Here is a 27,887-nt window from a genome sequence, read left to right as displayed (position 1 = left end):
GCTTACAAAAACAGATGCATCAAAGAACTGCCATCGATACAGGAACTCAGTAATTCAGGCTGTTATATCATTCAGATATCAACCAACCATTTGTCATTAACAGACAGCACATCCCGTAGTCGACACTTTTCATAGCAGGACACACTCGTATTAAGGACAGTGGTGTTAGTCCCAAAGGAGTATTTTCTCTATCAATTCACCTCATCGAAATTTGAGATGTAGTGTTGTTTCCACCCACAATTACATGTACTCTGTTTATTTTTTCTCCAAACTATGATTCCCATGCTGTCTGTAATTGAAAATCCATCAAGCACGCATCCTGGAAAAACACCAGACTATCACACCACTAACTTCTACGACATCACTGTGGTGTTCCCCTCGGGCATCAGAAACATCCGCTGGCAACCAATGATTGCAGTCATTAGATCTCTTGCGAATTACAGTAAATGTTCTGAGGAGCTGCGATAACCAGTCAATGATTAAACCCTTGGCCCCCAGCGACCAAAAACCTCAGAGGCAATAGAACGTACACGTTACTTCATTCATCAGAAGAAGGGACATGATGGGAAAGATAATTCAAGTTCCAATGAATTGAGAACTGACCTTGTAGTATAGACATTATTGGGCGGTTTGCGTGTGATTTGAGGAAAAACTGAACTCCCCAGAGGAAATCATTAATGAAAAAAAGAGCTGTTATTGATGTAAAGAAGAGCCATGCTGGCTGTTTATATGTGAGCAGATTGCGGGAGTTGAAACACCAATTCACATCATAAAATTCCAAAAGTGGCTGTCTGAGCGGTGATATATTGATACTTTATAATTAGCCACTGATTGGTATTAATCATCTTTGAATCAGTTCCGTCATCGACACAATCCTTTTAGCGCCAGTAGTCTACAAACGCCTTGGCCCAACTGCCAATATACCCATGGGAAGTGACCATCAGATACAGTCACTGATTAAACGGATCATTCTAAATCAGTTGCATTAGGTCCAGTTTGCTAGAAGCTCTTGAACCACGTATCGATATAACGCCAGACTGAGAGTTGCCCTATAGATGACAGGCCTGACCTCATCCGAGTCGTACGAAGGTCGTAACGAAGGCTGACACTTTATCAGATGTTCTGATTGATAATTAATTATAAGGTGGCTGGTCAACTGATCTTCACCATAAATGTATTAGAAATTGTTTTACTTGCTTCCAGCGGTTCAATCATAATGCATACTATCTCTCCTACACCATAAACACACAAATACATGGAGTGCGCTAGCTAATACAATCTAGTGCAACAATACAAAATCGATCAATACCCCCAATTTTTGATATCCACAATCCGGCATATTTGACAATCAAGATGATATCTGTGGACTAGTCAAAGTTGACTTTCCCATCAATCAATCAATTTATTAGAAGCAGTTGAAATGGTTTCATTTTGACAGTCACGTGCTACAAGTCACTGCAAATGATAATCATATATGTGCATATGTAATCATATTATGTAGATGTGTCAAATTATACAAAGACTGAAACGCATACGCAATTACACTTGGCGATATCGGGCAGGCCGATAATCAACCTGCGGTTTTGCTGTTGACATTGACTGCAACATCTCTGTGCAATGAAAGCACCATCTCCTTAGACCTCCGGTAATTTCAGGTTTCCGATACACAGCAGAATGAATGCCGATATTCAAAAATACATCCATTTTTTCCGCTACACATCACACACACTACGACGACGACGACGACGACGACGACGACGACGACGACGACGACGACGATGATAATGATGATGACTTTCTGCAAAAAAAGAAGACAATTGCGTAATTTTGTTCCCGTTATGGTGGCAAGACAAAATTGAGCAATCACATTGGATGTAAAAAGTATCCTCATGGGTTGGTTGACCCATATTACCCTTATTGAACTATATGTACCTAATATGAGGTTAAAATATGACACATCAACCTCCACCCACAAGGTTTTATGCGATGAACCCAATTAACTCCAGACACAGCACACCATGTTACTAATGCCATCGGCAGTTTCTATGTATTAGCACTGTCCGATAGCAAAATGGTTTCTCATCAGAGGCGCAAAACACAGGCTATCAATTCCTTAGCCAACTTGTCTTGATCTGTTATCAACCCCTAAAGGTGTTTCACTCATCAAGCAAGCTACGCGTTCCCTAATTGATTTAACAAAATACACTCACCCCTCTGGTCCCTGAAGATCTATATCCATGTCTCTGTAATTTGCTCGTCGTAATTTTAGTCAGCAAAACCAACTTCAGGATAGCAAGCCTCATAGATGTACTGATGATGTTTCTAATCATTTTCTTTGGCACTGCTGTCCCCTTTTAGCAGTTATGTGCATTACATCAGATTGAATCTCGATTTACTGTCTCTGTAGAATAACTATCATTTCTCGAAGACTAAAAAACTCCAAAATATACTACATGACATGATTTAAAGGGACAACTTGGGCATGAGATACATGTATGTTGTTTTTTCTTACATAAAAGTCTTCCAAACAGGATCATTTAAAAATCATTAAAAACTGCAATAAACAATGCACCAGAAAGAAATGTAACTATAGGCTTGTCCAAAACTGCCTCGCAACACTGGCGAAAATTATTATCAGATGCCAGCATTAGTGTGACACTACAATTGGTTGCGCATGGTGGTAATCAGGGATATTGACCTCCTAAATCCCATGGCCTAGTTGTCTCTTCAAGAGGGCCAACCAGGACCTTTTTTACAACACCTTATCCCTTCTTACCATACCAGAACACCCCCATGACTGGATGTCACGTTCTATCACGACCTACCATCATACACCGAATCAACTCCAGACGAAAATGATTTTCTTCTCATCCTCGGTTGATTTTTTTCATCTTGCACATGTTCTGGAGAGTAAAATCAATTTCCTAAGGGACGTCTCTATTAGATCAAGTGGATGCATAATATGGTGTGTTTTCGTCTCCATTTAACGCAGGTCTCTCAGAAGCATTTCCTATCGATGGTGTCACAATGGAGATAAGACGTATCTGGGGAACTACCTTTATTATTACATGTAGACATATTCTGGTGAAAATCAAACCCTATTCGTCACACAAGACACCATGAAACGAATCTTATAGAAATATTCTTGCCTGGAAACAGGAACTATTAGTAGAAAAATTGTGCTGATCAAAACAAGTCATTAGCAATGATTTTTTAACTGTTCTTTCCCAACTGCCGTGGTAAATTCTACTTCCTTAAAATCCTCCGCACAAAAATAAAGCCATATTTCTTGCTGAACTCCACACAACAAAACAACAACTGTCGCAACAACTGCCGCAACAAAGAAAAGCGTAATCAGTCTGGCGACATGAGACTTTGATCACATCCAAACATAATGAATCTGTCAAGCTTTTGATACTCGCCGCCGATCTGGCGATAATTAGGTCACAACATTCTGGCATCTTCCATGGAAAAATATGGCATAATCGAAAAAAATGGTGGACCAGGGGACTGCAAGCAAACATAGACATGTCAGTCTTGATCTATAACATGTTGTGTTGGGCTGTAATCAGATTTGGTAGGTTTGATATCCAGAGATTTGGCGCGAGATTATATTGTGTGCCTTTGAGTCGCCTAAGAGACGTATCTCAATCTGAGCCAATATTCTGTGTAGCATTACATTGTAAATTGGATTAAATGCTGCTAAATAATTAAACTCAAAGAGTTTCTCTGAATTTTAAAGTGTAACTGTCAGGCTGATAGCGAATGAACTACAGTCATTCAAGAAAGTAATCCACACGTACCATCAAACGATGACATGCATGCATATAACTGCAAGCAGTAGTTCGTCACTTCAAATGAACGTCTCTGGGACCAGTTTCGCCAATGAAGGTTGTTGTCTGTGCAGTCAAGTGGCCCAGTTAAAGTATAGGTCTATCATTTTCAAAGTCCAATTGACTGTCAACAGTTTGACTATCAAATGAAACTCCAATTCAAACAGTTTAGTATTGGGCCAATATGACCAAAAACTTATATTGCATTTCCAGAGTGCCAATAAGTCATCGTATCTAGACCTTAGCTAACACTTCATCACTTGAGACCTGGCCACTCTCTTTGCACCTCATGCCAATAAATTTTTGTTGAAGCTGCAGTATGCCTGAAGAAAATGCGGGATGCGAGTGAGCTCAGGCAAAACGTTGAATGCTGTCTTTTGGTCAGCTCTCATTTCCACAAAAATGAATCTAAATTGCTTAGGCCCCAATTGTCTTCGGCTTCCACTCCAGGGTTCGAGACGAGAAACCAGAGCTTGGAGTGAAAACTGTCAAAGAAAGTAACTGCCGGGGTGAAACCTTTTGGGTCTGTGCTCCGTGTTTATGAATTCTTGCTATTTATTGATGCAGCCACTACACAAACTTTCCACACTCTGCAGACAACTCTGTATGATTTTTTTGTAACGAGTGCCAATTTCATTTGAGAACCTCCGAGTGTCATGGAATAATTTCTGATTATCGACTAATCAATCGTGTAAATGTTTACTTAAAAGGAAAATAATACTGCGTCAACACTTCTGTCGGATGTGAGGCTGCTGTTTTGTTGGTTAAGTTCAATGATTTTTTGTGAGGTTTGCTCAGTACGAAGACATCACTAGCTGCTTGGCGACAGTAGCGACATCAGATTTCAGGTTCACATTGAGTCTTATGCATGTTATAAAGAAAAGGTCATGCCTTCGAATGAATGACCAGAGAGCAGTTGAGCTGTTCAAGCTTCTCATAGGTTTGTTTGCTTGCAGGCTGGCAAAGTCACCGACATGAATTCCAAATTTTTTCCGAATAATCTAGTATGCGTATTTAACAAAAGTTTGTTAAGCATGTTAGAGCGAGTCAGACACAATAATCACTTGATTAAGTCACCTAGCAATATATCATCCTCCGATGTGCTTCGCCAGTATTTCTCATCATGGTGAGTATTACAGATCAATTATTTAGTATTCTGTACAGCTTCTGTTAAGAAGAAATGCTGGTGGATAGTCAGTCGTGTGTTCATCCGAAAGCAATAAATGAGACGATTTTCGATTTGCCCATTCAATAAAACATCTCATCAGCCTCTCTGACTTAACAAGTCGGTAGGAGGAGTACCGGGTCATTATTGGGCAAACTGAAATGCATTTTTAATCTTCCGAACTTAGGCTAATTCTAAAATACACTTTTTGGAGAGGAATGATTCGGTGTCTTATGTATTATGTACAGCTGCAATTGAAACGCCATTTGACCATGGAAGCAACTCGCAGTCACACCCACGAAACCTGTCCAAATGAGTGATTCTACATTACACGCGTGTGGCCTTTCTGAACATATCAGTTTCAAAAGACAGAGGCTATGATTGAAATTTCAATGAATTTTGCTGTATCTCTTGGGGACCGACTAAGCACACAAAGGTTGTTGGCGAGCAAAACCTCCACATCAGACAATCTTGACAGGAGTGAACTCCTCTGTGGACATCTCGGAGGAGGGCTTTTGGGGTTAGCAGAATGGGCCATCAGTAGTATCAGCCAACAGCATTATATTTCAGACTCCTTTCTGCTTTGAAGATTTACCATCAAACTATCTATGCCAGGTGTAGGATAGATATAGTATATTCAGGCAAGAAATGAACGTTTATTAGTACGGCGTTACCCTTAACACGAGAGAAATTTTTGCATTCTCAAATTGGGGAAGTATCGAATTCAGATCAAAACTTAGAACCAAATGACCAGATTTTTTTATCCACATTACGAACCTTGGTTGGTGAAGCGTAAATATCCGACATGAGTTGGTTTATCGAGTTGGCTGCGCTAATGAAGCGAAGTTATCTCAGCACATTTGCTGAACGCTGTGTATTGATTTGACCCGGGTGAGATTTCTTGGCTACTTATGGTAGCATGCTGCAGTCTGCGATATATTAGGACACGCTTGCCTTCGTCTTTATTCGCACTCTGCGCCAACTGACTTGATTTTAGGAATGGTTCATCACTGCCACTGGTGGATTGCTGTATGTTGCTCAGTGAACTTGATCATACACATCAATCTGATCACATGATCCTTGGTAGTTTCCGGCTACCTCAAATCCAGCGAACTTGAGTAGAACTACTTTACTTGTCCCTCTTTAATGCCCACCCTAAAAAAATATTCAAGGAAACAACCTAACATGGTGGTTAAGTGCTGAACCAATCGGCCATATTTTGAGTCCTCAACTTTAAGGAATAAAACGAGAAGATGGCAGTGTAGGTGATATCGGAGTTGGTTAAAATCTCTGATTCATTCTCTGATGTTGCATGAAAGGTCCACACCTTCTCTAGGGGCAGTATCATCTCAAGGATATACATGACATTGGTTTCAATGTTATCAATGTCCAACTGTCAATGACCTTTAACGATGGTCAAAGGACACTTTGACAAGCTATAGACTAAATTATATCAGCTGCATCTATTTCCAAGGGCCAGAACTTGATATGAAGCCCACACACCAAGTATAATATCAAGTGTCCCCTAATCAAATAATAACATCAATGATCGCCGCACATATCTATAGGAATGTTTTCTTAGGCTGATCAACTGATCAGACTGTAGTCTAGTGGGTTTTATGTCAACATACTCAACATTAGCTACTCTATTCATATTCATCGTCTCACACTCGGGATACGGATTTGTCAATTGCTTTCATAATTTCCTTCTAAGCAATATACAGGTTGGTTTTAAAATAAGATTATAGTGGTTAAGCACAGTGGCCAGGTGATGCTAATTGGCTCTGCTGGAATTATGATTGAATGAGATGAGTAAAATTCCAAAGTATCTGACAATTTTAATGATGCTGCAAGTCATGTTATACAGATGAAGAATTGGTTAAGTTTAGTGTATGAAACAGAATATTCTCTTAGCCAGTTGAAGATCTCGTTTGACGTCAAAATCAGATGGCAGTGCGAGTGTATTTTTCGACTAATTTCAAAATGTGTTTGATTTGATCTGATTCTTTTGAAGACAGTTCCCAGCCAAGAAAAAATATGGAGAAAGGAGAGAACAAACGTTCAAGGTACAGTGCTCTACAATTTACTCTGCAAGCTGGCGTGGGCAGCAATATCTTTGTTTTTCTCCTGTTTCAATCGGTCATTAACGTTCGATCTGATAATCCCTTGGAAGCGAAAAAATGAATTTTAAGAAATATGAATCCTAACCATCTGACTGAGAATGAATTTGTCAATTAGTTTTACTCAATTCTAGTTCCACTTCAGTTCTACGCGAAAATGCATCAAAATTCCTTGCATCATTCATCAACGAGGACTTGTATCATTATTTTTGATGATGAATTCGACAACTTTCAATTGTAGAATGATAACTCAACAAGTCGCCGCAATCGACCCCAGCATCATTATTTTTCACTGCAATTCCCAGTGTTGTCAATTTGAAATTGAATCTAACGCATTTCTTTTGAAGTTCACACTCAACAAAAAAAAGTTGTAACCATTCCATTTGCTGCAATCAACTTCATTACAGACAAATTTATTCGAACAGGCAACAATAATTTGTGAAAAGATTCAATTCAAGTCAGTGTTAATAAATTAGGTTTTACTTTGATATGAATTAGCACATTGAATGGATTTATTGGAAAAGGATAGCTGAATATAGCAATGTAATAAAGAGAAAAGCTGCATTTGGGGTAGTTATAAATCCTCACCTAGACTACAGAAATGAAAAGAAGTGTAGTACCAATATTTACTCTTTTAGCATAGAAAAGCACATCCACTTTTCATTTCATGAATGTGTTCCGCATTAGGGTACCAGAAGATTGGCAAAATAGCCATGCATTCCATTCCAGTATAACACACAAGACTCAATCAACAAACACAGCGACGGTATGAAAACACCGAGTGAAAGTGTCATCACTGAAGTGAGACAAATCTTTTTATCTCATTTGGCAATTTTCTGCTGATTAAATCAAAGTCAGCCACAGATTGCACAAGTTTCAGATAGTAACCACGGAGATAGAAAATTAGATTGTTTCTATCGTTTCTCGTGCAATGTACCCAATTGAATTTCGTAATTTCTGGATGTAGTGAGGCCTCATAACTCTAGAATGTACGATTCTTTAGTCAGAGTTAGAGTTGTTCCGGGCAATTTTCTTACAAAAAGATGCTGTTGGTTGCAGATTTGATGAAATATTGAAGGAGAGCGAGTACAGCCACTTCCATTCAAAACAAAAAAAACTGACAACATTCAATTATCAAATCAATGAAAATTTGCTACTGTGAATCTAGACACTACAGACTTAAAAATACTTAAAGGGAGAGCACAGGAATTGACAAACCATACCATGGGCCACCAAGATTGTTAGGTTTTGAAAATACCAGATGTCACCACTTGCATCGAACCCAATTAAAATCATGCTTTAATCATTCTCAATACTACATGACATTGACATTTTGAGGTCAGCCTTACTTATTGGAAACATGCACAGGGCATTTTCAAATTTCGATAGTCGTTAAAAAATCCCATTCATCATACTCCTAACTAAACAACATTAGGCGGACCCTCTTCACCCGAAGGCAATGATACCGACATATTTTCAATTCTCATGAATAGATATGATCTATTGACCCTAGGAGACGGAATGGCTGATTAGGACACAGATGCTGTCACAAGAGTTGGCCTTGGGGCACAGACAATCATCCAATTTACTGTGATTATACATGCGTTATTTCATCAGCCTCTGGAGACAAAAGGGTGTGAAAATGCGGGATAAAATTATCGACAGGTTGATTCCAGCTCGTGGTCATATTCCTGATGTCTAAGGCAGCAGTTAGAGATCGCTACTCCCAGGGCCACAGCAGCCACCGGATGCTTTTACATTTATGTTCGAGGTTTTCACTGATTGTAAAGTACATGTACCTCTCTATTGAAAATGATGGAAAGTTTTAACAGGTATTCAACATTATTTAGTTTTCTTCTCGACAAGGATCTGATAGATAGACTGCATGTGTTTGTCCATTACTTGACCCTACATTATCTGGCAGATATCCCTTAGTGTTTGTGTGTGTTCAGGGTCAATGGGTTTACACTGACTACTGCCTAATTTCGAATTTGAAAGAAATGCGCCTGAAGGAACGCCCAACCTTCAAGATTACGTTACAAACATTTCTTTACTAGTTTATGCCTGACCATGTAATGGCTAGTTAAAAATTAATCACATGTTAAGATTATTATACTTGGCATTTGGTTGAGACAACTCTTTCATCATCGAAATTTTCAGAACATGTTCATGGGCTGATTGTGCACAAAACTGCCTTTAAAATGATATATCACGCTTGTTAGTCACCTGAGAATTGATTGAGTTATTAACTTCAGAATACTTCATTAGTTCATGTTTTTATTTTGGGAATCTAAAGATGAGTTACCTAATAAGAAAACAATTAACAATCACCTTATATGTTTCACAAATTTTACTATGACTTCAAGAGTCGCAAGACAGCTTTAAAACAGTACGAGAAGTTTGTATGACAATCAATTTCTAAAAGAAAGCAAACATGAGAAAAAAGTGTATGTTTTTCACTTTTTTATTTTTTTCTCTCTTTCCTTCATATTTACGACTACATTTAAGAATTAGACTTTTGCCTGAGGGGAAACAAATCTTGCAGCCATATTGATATTCACGGCAGCAATGCTTCCATACATTAATACAAAAAAAGTTACTGAGGAGAAAATTGAACATGGATATTTTCAGTTGATTAATCATGCTATTGTCGGATAATGCATTATGAGTTGAGACGGACTCAAATGGGTTTTTACGATTTCAAAAAGGAAGTTCTGATTTATTTCCTGATTTATTCATTATTATATGACAGTCTGGATGAAATATTTCTCGCATGCACGAAACAGTAATCATAGAGAAGAGATGGCTAGAATTTCCAATTACATTCTCATCTAGATGTGACTTGCAAGGTTTAACTGTTGTCAGGTCAATCGAATTTAAACACCAACAGAACTAGTGATGGTTGACCCAACGATATATCATAAACATCAATATGAAGGAAGAAGCAATTGAAAACAGCATCTTCACCAAAGCAGTTTATGTCACATTTGACATGGTTCATTTGTATCAACAAGACAAACATTTCTATCAAAATATCATGCTTCTTATCAAAATCGTATCTGCGGCTGCCATTATGAATTATTGGTTTTACTCTGAAAGGGTTAGTAACAATGCTAAACCGACTTATTGGGTGATATGAATAAAAATTAGCAAGTGCTTTTACTTCGAATTTGTACAGAAAGGCCTGGTGTAAATGTACATGAGTTTTAGATAAAAAGCATTTGCTAGTCTTTATTCATATCACCCCTTGACTGCAAGATATAATTTCCATTTTAAAGTAATTATTTACTTGTTCCCTGAATCCACCCACATTCACATACATGTCATTGTCACATCCATGTGCTGCAGGCTTGACGGTTCATCCAACTATTTCAGTCAGATGTCAATAGACTTGTTGTCTTGCTAGAAGACATTGCCGTGATTATTTCAATATCTGCACTTGACCTCAAGTGCCTTGTTTTGCTAGAGCAGGTCACAAATTACTCACAATTCTTGATCAAATTGTAAGAAGTAAACTAAAACTAATCATCAAAATGCGCTTTCATCAAGTGATTTCTCAGCTGAACCAAGTGATATGGGTAACTGCCAGCAGTCAATGGCAGTACTGCAATTTAACATGACCAAACTAAGGTTCAATCATCTTGACCTGTACTTGAACTATTAGGCTTGTACTTGTATCTGGGTACAGACCAAAAAGAGTATTTTGGAGATGCAAATAATGCAATAAAAATGCAATAAAAATGCAATATTGCACCAAGTTGTCTCCATTTTTGTTTAAAATTGGTACTCCACACCATAACAGTCCCCTCAAAATTTCATTTATAATGCAGATCAGAATATTTTAGTGACATAGTTGTCGACTATGGCTGGATCACAGATGCCAGGGTAAATGCACTGATACATTTAGACATGTTAGATTGACACAACTTCTGCCACCTCTCTGTGCACTGCTTTTGCTTGAAAACAATTGACCCTTTTGAAGGTTTTTTGAAGTGTAGCGTACACTAGGCCTGCACCCAGTATAGACAGGGCAGTCTGGATCCCAACTTGGCTTTGGAAAAGTTTCATTGTCTTAGGAAAGGTTTAATTTTTGCAGTCATCTTGGTCATGGTGGTAGGGGTACAACACAATGTGCTCACCACTGGCACTACGTGAGTCTTTGAATATCTAGAGTCAACTTCCCCGAAAGTTTGATGAGCAATATGTCGCGATTCTTTTCCTCCTAACAACTCGTGGAGAAAAAAGCATGGCCATTTCCTGACCATGTGTAACCATCATCTATCACGATAATGTCATTGAATCACCATACGTCTTCCAAGGAATCAATGGTCGACTGGCGTAACATGAATCTATTCACCTTTACCAAGATACCCTTAATGGACCAATCCACTAAACATGCAATAAATAACGCGACTACATCGCCAACTTTCCATCACGTCCGCACGCACCGTAAAAATGGTCCATGATGGTGGCAGAGCAGGCAGTAGATAATTTGTCAGTTCTTGTAACTGGCCATAACAGCCCAGGGTGTGGATATTTTATGAGAATTTCCAATTCAAAGTAGTAAGCGTGTGACACACTAAAATGTTCTCATTTACTCTGATTAATAGTTGGCGCTGGTAAGAAGATGCAGTGGTATGCTTTACTGCCATAGAAAAAGCTGTAGAAAAAGCAGTTACCAAATGTCTAAAAATGAGCATATCTAAATGCATTGATTGGTAGTGAGCATGCTTTTCGCGCAGCCAATGAATCCTGCAGAGAATCATTCATTGAAATGAAGTTACCATCAATAAATTATTGTCCTTGCATGACCCACACAAAGACAGAAAATCAAAATACAACAATAATGAATCCTCTTTTACAACTCCTCTTAATGATGTTCATATATCAAGGTGGCCAATGTCACGCAATCAGAATTAGCCATAAGCAAGCTGACGAGTCTCAATGACACAACCCAATACTTGCCCTTACTTTGAACCCTCGTGTTCTGATTGTTTTTCTCCACGAGGAAACCAATTATTTTTTGACCGATCATCCGAGAAGCTGGCCCCCAACTTACGCCTAGATACATTGTATAGGGACTACATATACAGCCAAATGGCTTTGATAGTTCTACCTCAATTTATGACAAATGCAATCCCATGACCTAGGTTCAAGGGTAGCAATGACAACAAAACACACACAATCAATAGAAAACACTCATATCATTAGAAATCTCAGGCAATGTAAACGTTGCAAATTTGATAAATGATAGCTAGAAGTGGCATAGAGGCAAATCAATCAGTCCTGCCTATAGACTGCTGCACTGGGTGACACTTTTGTGATGTATTACTGGATGATATACCCCGGGGACGAGGTTATCAGCAACATTAGACGCGAGATTTAAGACATTGAAGGAATCGCCAGAGATTGCCCTGTGTGTAACTATGTTGTGACTAGCTAATCGTGTTCCGAATGTTGCCAGAAAAAAACCTTATATCGACAATTTTTGAGGACATGGCACAATCTCATAAAATGATAAGCACAATGGCTATTTACTGCACAATGCACCACTATTTGGTCGATTTATGTAAACAGCTCACGTCGGATGGTGAGAGCAATGACCGATATTGTTTGTGTCTCTTGGAATTTATGAAAGGTATCAATGGAATGTCCTTGACTAATGCTTATGGATGGACTATACTATCTCACACATGTGACATGAATTTTTATGAAAATGTGTAGACGCCTTTAAGTCGGTTTCGGTGCGTCAGTTTCATATAGGCCTATTGCATGCTATAAAGGCCTTTGTTCAACCGGCTACATAACGTCCACACAGTTTGTTACAGTTCGTAACAACGGATGGGGCTCTAGCTTAAAAAAGGGAAACAAGGGAAGCATATACATATGGTGTCCGTGAAGAGAAGTACAACATATCATTTGACTACGAATTATCTGATGAAATTTACTGAAATGCAAGCAGCCCATGCCACAACAATGACATTCTAAAGCTCCAAACATCTCATGGAATGTATTACGACTAACAATAGAACGACCCCGCCATCATCACCCAATAAATCAACGCTTCTGTCTCGCAAGCTTGTATTATTGTCATCAGGTTTCCCGGGGGAGGCTTATCAATTGAAAACCACTTGCTGGCAGGACTGAAGTGATGAAGTACTCGCGGCTAATGAGACTCTACTTCCCAGTGGTATTTTAGAAGTATTATAGACACAGCAGACGTATTTCCGTCCAGTACACAAATCCTTAACCACTTCCTTGATTAAGCGTTGGCTAAAACTTGTATTCCTAAAGCAATTGAAATGCCTTCTAACCGAAGTGAATGCCCATTTTTCACCTGGGAGGCTGTTCACCTCATTAATATGGCACAACTGGATTCTACACATTGGTTATCTGTATCTACATGTAACACCTACATTCACTGATAGACTTACTGAACGGATATTCTCACCCACTTTTAACTTTCTCATCACGGCTCCCAGTGGTACTTAATCATGTATACTTTGAGTGATAGGGGAAATGACCATATAAATAATTGAAGGTAAGTAGCCTAGCAAGATCATGAGCTTGAAAGCTCATATCGTTAACTGTCTTACATGTAGATGTGAAATTAGCGGGCCTGACGACTTGTCAATTCGTGTTATATGACTCTGTTACACGCACTCTACGCCAGCGGTTCCGGTCAGAAAAAAGAAATTTCGGACAAACTTTTCAGGCATGCCAGTCGCTTCTTAAAATATCTTCATGCAACACATGTACCATCAATATTTTTCTCATTACAACGTCAGTGAAAACTTTGCCAATCTACTTTAACCATTCAATAAAGTCAGTATTCTGGTGTTGTTCTGATACCTTGTCACAGTGCACCGGCTTGTGATTTCAGTAATTAAACTTATTGAGAAATATGCTTAACTTCTTGGAGAGAAATGACATGTAGGCTAACTCCAAGTCATGGTCTCCCACGAACCACAAGCATCCCTGCATTCTTTTTCATTCTTAGACCCACTCTGTGAACCTATCAATCTTGCACTTATAGTAGCCTCAATCAAAGTCTCACCAAACTGCATTTTTTGTCAATGAAAATTGATCAAGAAATACGTCTAACTTTCTAACTAATGGCATGAAACTCACATCCCAGCACGGACTGACTGTAATCCATTTTAGATGCCACTTATCATTTTGGAGACAGGTTTCATTATACTTTGACATTTCGAAGATTGAATTCGAATTATATTTGAAATACATGCTCACTCCTGCAGTCAATGAGAACTTCCTGTGGCTTTAAGGTTAAAAGAGACCAACTATAACATTTTGAAGTCTAGCGCACTTGATGTTGTAATGCTAAGTAGCATTTGGTATGCTACTCCTTTGTTAGTGTCATCTCAAATGCATTTGAGTACCAGGCAGTCAACTAAAATTATTTTGAAAGCATTTTTGGTGAAAATTGAAGATGCTGATGGTGGGCTTTATTCGATGATACAGTGATGGTTGGCTATAGTCAGCTTTCGAGAAGAGCCGTTCTAAACTGTATCCAGGTTATGCTTACAATACATGCGCGATGTCGTCACGATCACCTACATACATTGCTGTACATGGTTAAAAAGAAATACCTTATGTATAAAAACCGGAGAGTTCTTGGCATGTGTCGGTTTGATATCATGAATCATTGAATTTCAATCTGCTTCACACCCCTGCTCATAACGTTCTTATGATATATTTTCTTATAGGATTCATAAAAAGCAGAACAAGTTGATGGATTTTGGGATATTAAAACGACACTCATGTGGGTTTTTGGAGTGGAAATATCACACTCGTGGTTGTCCTTGTCCCCGGAAACCAAATCGACCATACCAAAAACACACTTGCTTAATTTTCTAATCAAAACATTCACCTCAAACTTAAGTGGTTTTGGCAGCCCAAAAAGAATCTCACATTTCTGCCCTCTTCCATCTTCGCCTACGTAAGATAAGAAAAGCTTCTCAACACCCCAAAGTGGTATTTACTACAAATTGGCCGATGTTCTTCCTGGCCAGTGTCACCGCTCGGCGTGAGTAATGTGGCTGATCAATGCATTACATGTTCAGACTAATGAATACATTGTTTTGGTCCTGTTGGGAATTCAGAATAGTGTGACTGCTTTCCAAGTGCGCTGAGGTAGGTCTAGGATATCTTCGCAGTTTGGTGAACAGGGATAGGATGGGTTTCAAAAAGTTATAATTTCCTTATCATTATACATGTACATGTACAGGGTGAGTCAATGAAAAATAAAGAGGTAATGCGTCAAGGATAATCATTATTGGGCAAAAATTGTTGTTGTACCATAAATAGGAGGGACAACTCAAGTTATCTATTGACTCCAGTCATTCATTATAGTTTGTTATCATGAGTGGTTGAACCACTGTCTAAAAATGCTTGCCTTACACGGATAGTCCAGACATGAGGGGCAAATTGAAAAAGGTTTCGATGTATTCATTTTACCATAATTCATCGAAAAGCTGGGATTCCAGTGCTTTCAAATGATATCATCACTAAATTTGGCAGTCTGTTACTGTTGAACATATTTGCTTTGAGAATATCTTGTAATCCCCCTTTTTGAAGAATTGTTGCCGAACCTGACATTTTAGCGATGTTGATGCAAAATAGCTTTGGCATCAGGTTTTGAAGTTGATGGTGTTTGTGTAAAATGCTTACATGTACCGGGAACTGCAAATATCAAACATAATTGCACAACACAAATCAAACCATGCTGCCCCTAATTCAGCACTTTCTACCTCTAAAGCAACTGATTGCGCCAAATCATATACCATTTGCAACAATAATTTGCATTTGCAACTGACTTTCCATTAGAGCCCTTCTCCCCTGGAAAGTAATTGAGGCTGCCACATCAATAGCGTCTTTTGTATTATCATACCCATTGAAGGATATTAGTAGCATCTTATAGCTCTGAAGAACACATTTATAGTAATGACTTGCCGCTATAGTATGTAATACTATAATAATGGCAAGATGAATAGACTAAAAAAGATTTAACAGCATGCTTCTGATGATTTTCACAGTCTCTGCCTTGCCAAGGAAATGTATTGGCTTTAGATTTTTTAAGGTGTTTTATTTGGCCATGTGGCACATCACTGGTGATTGTATTTGGTGCTGATAATGGTCCAGTTATTCATGTTTTTTACAAACTTTCAATACATGTAGTTTGACCGCATCACATTAAACAATCTTTACAGTCGTATTTGGTTATCAGATTGCTACGCAATAACCCAAATGGTCTTCTTGGCGATTTAAAAATCGCTCTTAGCATTGGATGTTCTCGTAATTAAAGTCAGCATATCTGAAACCGTGTAACTATTTTGTTATCACGTTATTCATCACAATAATGACATTACTTTGTCCGAGAAATGTTGTCAGGAATGAGAGCTTTTTCGATCAAGTTGAACAGTTATTTCTTCCTTGACTGACCAAAGTACCATAAACTCAGAAGGAAACTATATGACCCATTGGTCATGATTCAAGATACCACAGTGGTCCATCTTGGAGAAATCTAAAAGGTTATCTCGATCGTGGAATTTATAGGTGACAGTTCTAAATCCAAAGATTCTAAAACTGTCCCGAAACTGGATTATAGATAGCAACTGCGTTGGTATTCTTCCTTTATCGGCCGCACAGTTACTGTTCTTGTACTCCTTCTTATTTCCACCATTGTTATCTCCTTCATTTACTGTATGAACATGTACCTAATGTTACTTTGTAGGTGAACAGCAACATCAATGGGTTAGGGTTAGGGTTAGCATGCAACCTTCGGAATCTGCTGATGAAATGTGTTTTTCTCAATAGCTCTTTACTCCATGGATCGTTCTAGATAAACCCCTAACATCAGATCTGTGCAGATTGGCTATTCTGTGATTAGAGACAAAATTGCGTCCGAGTATCTGGGCCAACTAGGTTGACACAAGATCTAGAGTAGAGGGACATTTCAGTAAAGCAGAATTTGTGATAGCTGTGAGCATAATGATGAGCTTACTTAAATGAACAAAAGAATGGGCAGTGAATTGAAAATACCTTAATGGATCCTTTGATATGCGCATGCAAATACTACAAGAACCTCAATGAATGAGATAATCTTGCCAAAAACACGGCATTTCCTGCATCAGCCCCCGGGATGATGGAACACCTTTTCTCGGCCAAATTACGCATTTAGATAATCAAGATGGATTACGGTCGCATTTTACCATTGCCGGACCCTGCAGCAGGAAGATACTGAGAAAGTTATATTGCCATGCGCTCAATTCTCTCCGCCACATTTGCTCGTGACTGATAAAAATATCTAAAACATGGCCACTTGAATCGAATGACCAGTCAATGAGGCATTAACCATTCTGAACGGGGATGCGGGTCATTGCGTAGATGTTTGGCAAAAACTAGGCTACCAAGAAACAACCATTTGAACCTTCTCGAGAATGAACGTTGTCGGCTGTTACCAGTGGTCAGTGAACTACTCATTTTGTTTGCGGGAACGGCCTCGTGGATCATTTCACAACATATTAGCCAGTGCAGGGCTATCTTTCCATAATAAGAACGGGAACATAGAGTAAGAAATGACATTAGGCTACAGGATTGGCCCTTCTGGCTCATTTCACAAATGTTGCCTGGGCAGAATTGCAGCTAGGTGATGGAGAGGCGTCCTTCCCAGAATTGACCACTCCATGTTCGGTCAGCCAGCGCAGGAGGGAAATGACCCAAAAGGCCATTCAGAAACCCCAAATATTCATTGTTTGATTTGAAGATCGAGCTCAGCAAAGTTGGAACATACATGTACATTGTATCACCTCTAAGGTCTTGGGCCCTATACCAATATTGGCCCGTTTCTAATGTGACCCTTAGAATAATAACCTGGTGATGTGACTACCTGATTCCATGCAGAGCATGATACTCTTAGCATGTCCCAGCTTCAAGTAAGATTTAAATGGACGAAACAAGGCACAGAGAAGTACGACGGTTGCAAACTTACCTTGTCACTCGACCGAGTTAGTCCACGGATAATCCATCAGGTTTTAGCATCTGAAAGGATAAAGACAGGGCATTTTGTTATGTCATAGTCACTCAGTTTTCTAGTCTCAACTGTAAGGCCTATTAAGGAATTATCGTCTTAAGAAGAAAGCAGTATATAGTTACTAACTTTTGCTCAAGGTTGCAAAGCCAAACCATCATTTATTCCCTCATATCTTGCCAAAGTTCAAAAATTTAAACTGCTATGAGAAAATGCCTTTAGTTTGATACCATGCATTCAAAAACGCTGGTAAACTGAATTTCACCAGGCTCAAACTATGAGCACGATCATTACACAGTGCACTACGTTGCAATCTCTTGGGAGGCAAATACAGTATACGCTGCAATGCAAAATAAAAAGGATCAACAGCATCAACCTTGTGCCGAGGAGGGACGTTGACAATATAAAGATAAGTGGACAACCAATCCAATCCAATGATATGCCAAAGAATCCATCGGTCCTTACATCATCGTTTAAATGTCATAAGTAATAGAACAGAAGAATACTGAATAATTGATGTCATTTTTAACATTAGTCTTCCTTTAAGCAAATTAAGGTAATAAGTCTAATGATTCAGACAAGAATAGAATTTAAAGACCAATTAGCTGCAAGCAGTTTTGAAGACATTCTGCAGTTTTTAAGGAAATGATAGGGTAGTTTCAGATGTGGTTCACTCATGATCACCAGTTGGTCACATGTGATGCCATTTGAATTTCTTATCTGCAAATATCAGCCTTTTCCCGTCATTTGCCCGCAATCATTCGATGATGGTGTTGATGCTCACTGGATGTCATTTCGAGTAAAAAAACCTTGCAATTCCTGAAGCCACAGAAGTTAAGAAAGAGAACCATCGTACCGATAGTAGCACATTTAGTTTGTTTGTTAGGTTTCTTCTTTCTAATGGCAATACTAATGTCTGCAGTCCTACAAGCTGTATGCAATATCTTCAGCTCTTTTTTTCCATACCGGCGCATACCAAATTTGTGAAAGCAACTGAAAATTTTAGAACGCAGAGTTCAGATATTTTTTCTCTATCGTGTTGAGAGTATGGCAAGTGTGCAAAGAGTAACACTAATATTGGCTTTTCAGCAAATTTAAAGTTATAGTATTCACTACCAGATTTTTTGAACACTTATCATGATTTCCAGCTTCAGGAGACGACCAATGGAGCACAAGGTCATTTTAACTCTGTGACTCTCCTCCTTTTATGCAATTGCAAAACCAGATTATTCGACTCTGATATTCAAGAATGACCGACCATGCAGAGAAATAGTTAAACTAGAAGAATACCATGACTGGCCTCATGCGGAGCATTGGGTTTATCAAACAGCATAAACCTAATCAACCCCTGCCACAAATTGATGAAATTCGCTTACAAACTGATAGAAGATATAACACGTCCTCTAAATTATAAATTAGTTCGTCTTCACACGCTTTTAATTAACTGACGAGCATGTGATTACTTCTCCAGGTTAATTATTCCAATACTGTTTGCATGTTGTGTTGCTGCATTAGTGTCAGTTCAAGGCAGTGGTTTAAGCCCCCAGCAAACAAACAATTTTCGTCACAGTAACCTGCAATTGAAATTGCTGCAATGTTGGACACTCTCTCGTCTCCTGGTCGAACTGGTAATAGCTGGGTTTGATATTGATGTCAGGTTGCTGCGATCACCGATTTTTGTTGCAGATACCTGTGATGACTACCACACACAATACTTTTGTTGCATGTGACCATGATTGCATATCGCAGCGATTTAAATCACACATTTGTGCAGGGCTGTAGTACAAACATGACATGATTTCTTTCTAAACACTTCAATGAATAACAGCTTTGAGACTAGATTAACATATCTCATGAAATCAAAACCTTCTTACCTTAAATCAACGAAAAACTTATCCATCACTGTCACTGTTTGATATACTGTCCCCATATGAAAATCACCGAGCAGCTAAAACAGTGCACAGCTAAATGTCCATTTATCTCATCCCTCCTTTTGAATAAGAGCGCAACTTAATTCAAATGAGAGATTTTCTCTAATAGCGAGAACGTGCGGGTTTTAGTCCACACTCGATGATCCAAACGATGAGATAGTGTCTCGTATTGATCCGCAGCGAAGTAAAATGTGAATGCATCAACACAAGTGATGGACAATAATTGCTTCACTCTTACTAAATAAGCAGATGTCGGATTTTGGTACACAAAGTTCTATATCATACATGTATCAAGTTAGTCACGCTCTCAGTAACTATTTGTCTCATGAAGGTTTAGAAATCAACAAGATCCGTGATGTGTGAATGGAGCATATCCCATAGGATAGTTGCCTGTAGGTGCAGAAAAATCCAAGATTTTCAAGTTACACATAGAAGTATAGCAAGTCGAAGTCACCTTCTGAAGAGTTACCGAAGTAAAAGATTATCAGTTGTTCACTTGAAAGACATAATCCAATTTACTTGTTGATGAAGTCACTCATCTATTTATTAGGACACATCCATTTTAATACGACACACCCAGCTTTGAAAGACCTTTAGACCTCCTCTGAGTCATTGATAGTTCCTCGTGTCTCCCACTCGGTTCAGCTCTTCCTTACCAGAAAGTAATTTTAACAGCGAACTATTTGAAAAGTTTTACAAAAACAACGGAGTTCGAACATCAAACACAAGGTGAACAACCTTCATATCCTCGTTGTGTTAACCGACGCCACGTGAAAGAAAAGAGACACCTGTCATCAAGTACTGGAACTATACACCATAAGCTGATAGGCAGCAACCCTCAAGCTGCTTTATGTCACAGCCAGCCTCGGAGAGCTATGACTGATATTATCATCGTACCAGGAGCATCGGCAAATGATCATTTTTTGTATGTCTGTTTTCATTGGATGGGAAAGCCATAGTAAGCGGTCTCATTGATCACTTAATAAGTGACGGTCGAATCATTCTTGATGCTACTCTACATGTAGGTACATCAAAATGGAAAACTAGATGTGGTGAACAATTGTCTTTATGAAAGGGTATGTCGGGAGCCAATTTTGTCATAAGGATATCTTAGACTCAATCAACACATCAATGACTGTCTTCTTACATTACACTATTGTTATGCCAATCTTACAGCCGAAGACTACACATATTGCGACTGGGTTGTCAGAAAGCCACCATTACATAGCATTTAAAGTCGTAACAGGTCAGGCTCTCCCAAAATCACATAAATTCTAATCCAATGTTTTGTGTTTAGCCAAAAAAGAGTTTTTGAGCCAGTAAGACATTGTACCGACACTAAAATGATACTTGGACATCTAATACTCCCAGAAGAAGACTAGCAAGGCATGAACTTTAAAACAAACAGTACTTGAAGTACAAGATAGACGATACCAAAGATGAATCAGATTCAGATTGGAAGATAATAATCTCGTTACAGTTTCTGAGTGAAATTAACAAGATTTCATCCAAGATAAATTGATCAGTTTAATCTGCTTGTCAACGTTGACATCATCTCTCTGGCAGGTCTGGTGTCACTGATTTCTTTCTCATGCTATCGATTGAGCATAGCCAGATCATACCCTCAAGGAAAGAAATGAGATGGGGATGATATCCCTCAATTCTGAGACAGAGAGAGAGTGACACCACTTAGAGACACCTCTTAAAATAGGACATGCCCATGACACATATCTAGACTTGAAAGAGTTTTTTTTTCATTTAGGGTTTTTCCAAATATGCACCCCGAAGAGGTTTTTCAGAAACTGAATGTCATATCTTTATCAGATCATGCAATCACTCCCTTGAAATCAGAAACTAGGTAGTTGGTACATGTAGGTCAGATGCCCTTGTTAATTATAGACCCCACATACAACAAATGTGGGGTCTATATTGAGATTACTAGGAGAAGGTACTAGGCTTCTGCATTCTTCCCAGTTTATATTATGGAGGTAGTCCAGCAAAACTGCTATTTCAACTGAAAAACTGTCACCCCTGTCCCATCAAACTAAACTCGATCTAGTGCACCTGGCAAAGATTTTTTCGAAATTCGGATAATTTTGATGACTTTGAAGCGTTTTTATGCGCCGATTTTCTGATTTGCTTTCAAATCTCCGGCACGATTCTGTCAATCACACGCACATTAGCATAAGCTCCGCCTCGTAATGGTGACGTCATATCCTCATGCATCATGGCGGCGGTGTCTCTTTGCCGAAGTGGGGGATCCCCCGAAGTGGCGAGCTGTCGAGTATTTTGAGCAAAGAACGACGGTTGAATGTAGGAATGAAATAAAGGAATCGCCTTAAATGCTTATCGATGATCCATCCTGCCCATCTGAAAAGGTTAGGGTGCTGTTTAAATGTTATTGAGCGTGTGATTTTGAGAAAGCGCGAGCGTGTTTGTCCGGAAATGGATCATCCGCGAAACGGAATAGACTTCACTCCTCCATACGTAGTAGTGTAGTGTACTGTGTGGGCCCGTGGGGGCTATCAAATTTGCTGACAAGCAAATTTCAAATTTCTAGTTATATTGTAGGGATTTCATAAAGAAATATGAATTTAAGTGTTGATGGGACATCAGATCTGGTCGTCAAAACGAAAGAAAAGATGGGTTCAGAAATCAGTTAGTCATCAAAAGACCCAAGACGTGCAGAAAATTTCATCTTTAATACATCTAAAAAAATCCTTCCAGATGATGTAAATTTCACAAATTGAAACCAGATCGCTTGGTGATTGAATGATGCATTAGCAAACCAGTCCCGCAGCGTATGTATTGAAGAGAATATAATGGGCTTATCTTCAAGTCATTGAACCTGCGCGTCTTGAACCGATCGCTAACTTAGATTATACCAGTCAAGAGAAGGCCACGGAATAGCAATTTTAAGTCGCGGACTAAACCATACTGTTCTGATTCTATTACATTTCGCAGCGATAAAATACACACATCCCTGCATAATTGCCTGTCTGCCAGGCACTTTGGTCTCAAGGAAGATAGTAACTTAGGTTGTCCATGATAAATAATCTGGGCTTCTTCAGATTATATTTTATTTTTGCCTTGATACTGAACTATTTTTCTAACTCATTCGGCCCCAGCCACAAGAATAACATAACTGCATTGAATATGACAGTGATTTGGTTGCTCTGCCAATCGTGTATGATCAAATTTATTACAGTGCATTGTGGGTATTATTCTTGTCGCGACAATATTCATCAATTTGTGTGGCACAGTATGGATGGTGTGGTTCTGAACTTAACCCTTGACTGATCACGGTTTCACTGCGCTGAAAATCAATTGATATTCACGGCTGTTGCCAGAACACGTTTGAATTGGTTGACAAGTTTAAAGCCATCAATACAGATTACATTCGGGAGCAGGTTGAACAGTTTAAAGGAAAGTGTTTCATGGCCTAACGTCTGTCTGCATATAGGTATATATTTGATGATAAACATCCAGCCAATAGGAGCAGTGGGCATAGGATACAAGCCGACTTATCTTCTAAAAGCCCCCTATTGTCAGAATTAGGTACCAAGTGTCAGATAAGATGCTGTAGTTTCGCTTCCATTTACTAATTCTTGCCAAATCTGATAACTGATAATTTTGGCCTACGCACTCGATGCAGACACCCCATTTTCCTGCAGCCTTGTTTTTTTCCCCTCGAATGTAACCTTTAACAAACTTTAATGGCTATATCTATTATTTTTACATATTTATAAAATACATTTTTTCAAAGATGTTGTGAGATCATTTCAAAATATGTTCATCTCCAGTTGGAGTCGTATTGAAAACAAAGATAGCTAACGCCGCTTGGGTAGCAAATAGCACTTGACTATTAGAGCTAGATGAGGTAATAGATGTTGGCAACACTACATGCCTGGGGTTCACAGTAGGCAGAATACAAAGCTTTTAAAACATGATACAAAATGCTGAATCTTTGAAGTTGTAAAATGGTTGATATCCTGATGACTATATCCATTTACTTTTGACAACGAATGTACATGCAGTGTACATCTGATACGCCACATACACTATACTTGTACTATAGGGGTTTTGATTTGCAGCAGTGTGGGGGCAGACCATGCAACTCCACTGATTAATTATTCAAAATCTCCAGTCAATCGAGTGAACAAAGAAACATTGACTAACCCAGTTTCTGGATACAACCACGTTTGTGTTACAAATACGACACACAATACATGTAGATATGTATTGATCATTTTTTTGTAATAGCGCAGCGCTCAATTGATGACAGTAAATGAATACACTGACCAATATCAAATGAAACTGTCCCCAATTCAGGATATTAGTTTATTTGTCAGCCTCTATATCCTATTAACAGCCTGTGGGGCCTAAATGAGTCTAGATTTGGCTGGTGATGTTTTTGTACGGTATATTGGCGGCCCTAAAATATACTTTGACATACATATACAACACCTTAAAACCATGACATACACAGCACTCCATATCCAAGACCGACAAAAGGGAGTTACAGGGGTTTTATTACAAAACTGAAGTAAACTCTACAAAACTTACAATTTAGAATGGTGAATGTAGAAGAAGAGAAAATAGCAGAAGAAGAAGAAGACATGCTAGCGAGGCATACCTTTTTGACAAAAACAGGACCAGCAACAAAGTCAAAAGAGACATGTTTTCTGACAGCACCGGTGTTATCAATGGTATGAAAGGGCAACACCAAATTTGTCACAACTATACAATGTCATACAACGGATTACGAAATCAATTCCAGCAAGCATCCCTGAATAATGACAGATAACATATGCTGTGGCAAGATATCACACAAGTTTGATTACACCCCCAAAAAACCTGTCATATGGCTTTGACATTTCTTGCAATGCTGACATTTCTTGCAATGCTACTTTTGCTTCCCTTTTACATAGTTGGTGACACACATCTTTTCTGTGTTGCGTAGATGAGATTCTACTAGGTAATGTACTGTTGCTGTTACTTTTGATTCAACAACTGCAATAATCTATTTATCCAATGATCCATTTGAATTTGACCCACCAGCGACTGATGTACTGACATCTTTCCAAAGAGATGCTGGTTTGACACTGTGAAAAATGTAACCAGTGAGTGTGGTGATTTAAATGAAGGTACATGGACATGTTATATATAGGTTGCTTCTGAACTTTTCGGCCACTACTGAACGTCTTCATGCATGTCAGGTACATGTATCATGACTTTTCAACCCACTGGTTATGGTAGTTAGCATGTATTTTTGGGAAGCGTTCGAAAGAACAGTTTTCGAATAGACATTTTGGATGCATGTCTTTCTCTTCATTTTAAAGTACACACAGCCTTGAGAACTAAAGGACGCTCAAACTCATTTGATTTATGAATCACGCATTATATGAAAAGTTTTATTACCAATCACCCTTTGACCTTGGACTCTATCATCTAAATCTGACAAACAGTCAGTTTCTTTGTACTGAAGTACGGCAGACGCCACTGATGAAACCATAGCATGTGATTTTCTAATTAATTAAATTCATTTCCGCATTGATGATCAAACTGGGAACCGTCTCAAAGCAACGATGTGACTTTTTGGTCGAAAATGCAAATTGCTGCCTTGAACGACAGGAAGCCATCAATATTGAAGATGCACCAAATGACACAATCTGCTGAACCAAGTCGTGCTAAAAAGTGCAAAATTTCCAATGATTAGCTGTTTTTTTCAAACTAGAGTTGAACAGAAGCAAGTGTCACACATGACCATATCTGCTCCTGGTTTAATATTGAAAAACATGGCCCAAGAGGGAACAAAGGCTTTTATGAGGGTCGTCCCTCTTATGAGGAAGCAATTTGACTTGAGATGGAACCAACCAGTTCATAGATAACAGGAGCTATATTCATTTTGAACATCTCATTGCCTACAACACTTTTAACAGAAGTCAGTCAACATAGTCACCATGTTGGCTGGTTTCAAGGTATTTGATATTTAGCATTTGTTTGGTGCAAAAACAGATCTTTTTCTATGAGGTTTGACTATAACACAAGAAGTGCTATCAACATTCTTGCGGTACAATTTAATGCAAAATATGGTTTCGTCAAATTCAACTCAACCTGCCAGACACAACCTTGGGGAGCCGATTTATTCCATCAGTCCCAAACTCACTGGGCGCTAATAAATTTTGGCGTAAATCGAGCAATTGAATTTCAAATGAGGCCTTTATCAAACAACTGATGCGCAACATTTCTGACGGATAGAGATACAGGTGATTTACGCGATCGCAGGATCACAGGGGAGCCTTTTTGCCCAGATCACATGCATAATCATCAGACAGGATCCCAGAAGAATAGCTTTATAGTCGTTCGTCATTTGAACTAAAGTATGTTTAATGGCCTTTCAGAGTTTTCAGGAGAAAATCTGGTTTGGATGGGAGTACAATGGCATGTAGTGATGCTGGCATTTGTCCCTGGGGTTCAGAAGTTATAATCTTGCTTTAACAGTTTGGAGAGTAATAAGAAAAAGACTAATAAAAATTGATTTGAATACTTTTCTGCCTTGCCCTTCACACGATTATCAGAAATTCATGGACGGACTCCTCACATTGAGTGACAATTTGCGATTGAAATATCATCATATCATCCTCTAAATTAACTTACAAAATAACAAAATAACTAACCAACAATACAAATGACAAGTGTTCATTCTATGTTGGCTTGCACTCAATCTATTTTGCATGTAGTGATAACGAACTACTAGATTTTTGTTGCAATACACTGCATCTTCTGTCTTGTTTTCAGTCCAAATGTATTGATCAGGATGAGTTGGACATCAACACCAAATAGCGAGAAAAATGTCTGTGCCAATGCAATCAGGAGTCTGATTACGGCCGTCAACAGTTCATCTTGTCTTCAGTGTCTGTTCTGAGTTCTTTTTTATTAACCCGAGAGAGCTGAAATAAACAAGAAACAGAGAAAGCTCATTTGATCCATCCAACACAACAATTGGGCAAATATTACTGAAGACTACAGAAAACCCAGTTTAGTTCATTGGAATGACAGGGCCTGGTTGTTCAAAACAAAATTGACATTAACACTGGGGTTAACTTAACTTGGCGCTATCTCCTTCAGTTTAAGTCTGTAACACCAATTTAAGTTAGATCCAGTGTTAGTGACAAGACTTGTTTTGAGCAGCCCGCCCTGGTATGGTAGCATGCTACTTCGTGTTTCAATTAACATGATTAAATGGCATTTACCTCCAATGGTATGTTTTAATTTCCCTTTTTATAAAGTTGCATTTTGTGTAGATTTCAAATCGGAAGAAAAATCTGCATCATCAAGAGAGGGAACCTAGCATGTCATCATGAAATGTCTGATGAGAGATGTTTTTGCAAAAGGAAACACATCATTAAATGCATCCCATGTCATAGCATTTTATTTCGCAATGTTAGAAAAAAGGGAGTTAGGCAAGGGTATTGAGAGTAATTGCGTGAAAAAGCACCCTTCTGAAAAATTCTTCTTGTCTTTTTCTGCAGCGATAATGTTTGTGAACTTATGATGCATGTCATTGTCGATGTGTGCTAATCGGGTGCAAATAAGGTGCAAGCTACATGTACATTGTACTCATGGCTTTCACTTTAATGAGGTACCTGAAGTTGCTTTGTTGCGTCAACCCCAGGTTACACTCCAGACGCATTTTTATAACGGAATGACTGAATAGGGAAGTACCCCTTCCCCTCCCTCTGATGATAATGCTGACTACGTTTACCATACTGATAAATTATTATT

General features: G+C 38.7%; 1 protein-coding gene across 2 annotated transcripts in view; it reads right to left on the bottom strand.

The window, feature by feature from the left end:
* Positions 1-27,887, bottom strand: part of LOC135502660 (hemicentin-1-like) — a 158,601-nt gene that overhangs the window by 98,470 nt on the left and 32,244 nt on the right. The window contains exons 1-2 of one of the 2 annotated variants that reach the window (XM_064795627.1): positions 20,043-20,356; positions 18,130-18,179 (exon numbers count right to left, since the gene is read on the bottom strand). The gene's annotated coding sequence lies outside the window, so the exon portion shown is untranslated. Of the gene's footprint in view, positions 1-18,129; positions 18,180-20,042; positions 20,357-27,887 lie in introns of those variants that run through there. The other variant, XM_064795628.1, reaches the window with a different exon arrangement.

Source organism: Lineus longissimus, chromosome 18, assembly GCF_910592395.1.
Source record: "Lineus longissimus chromosome 18, tnLinLong1.2, whole genome shotgun sequence".
Classification (NCBI taxonomy): Eukaryota; Metazoa; Nemertea; class Pilidiophora; order Heteronemertea; family Lineidae; genus Lineus; species Lineus longissimus.
This window is presented reverse-complemented; position numbering and strand designations above follow the sequence as displayed.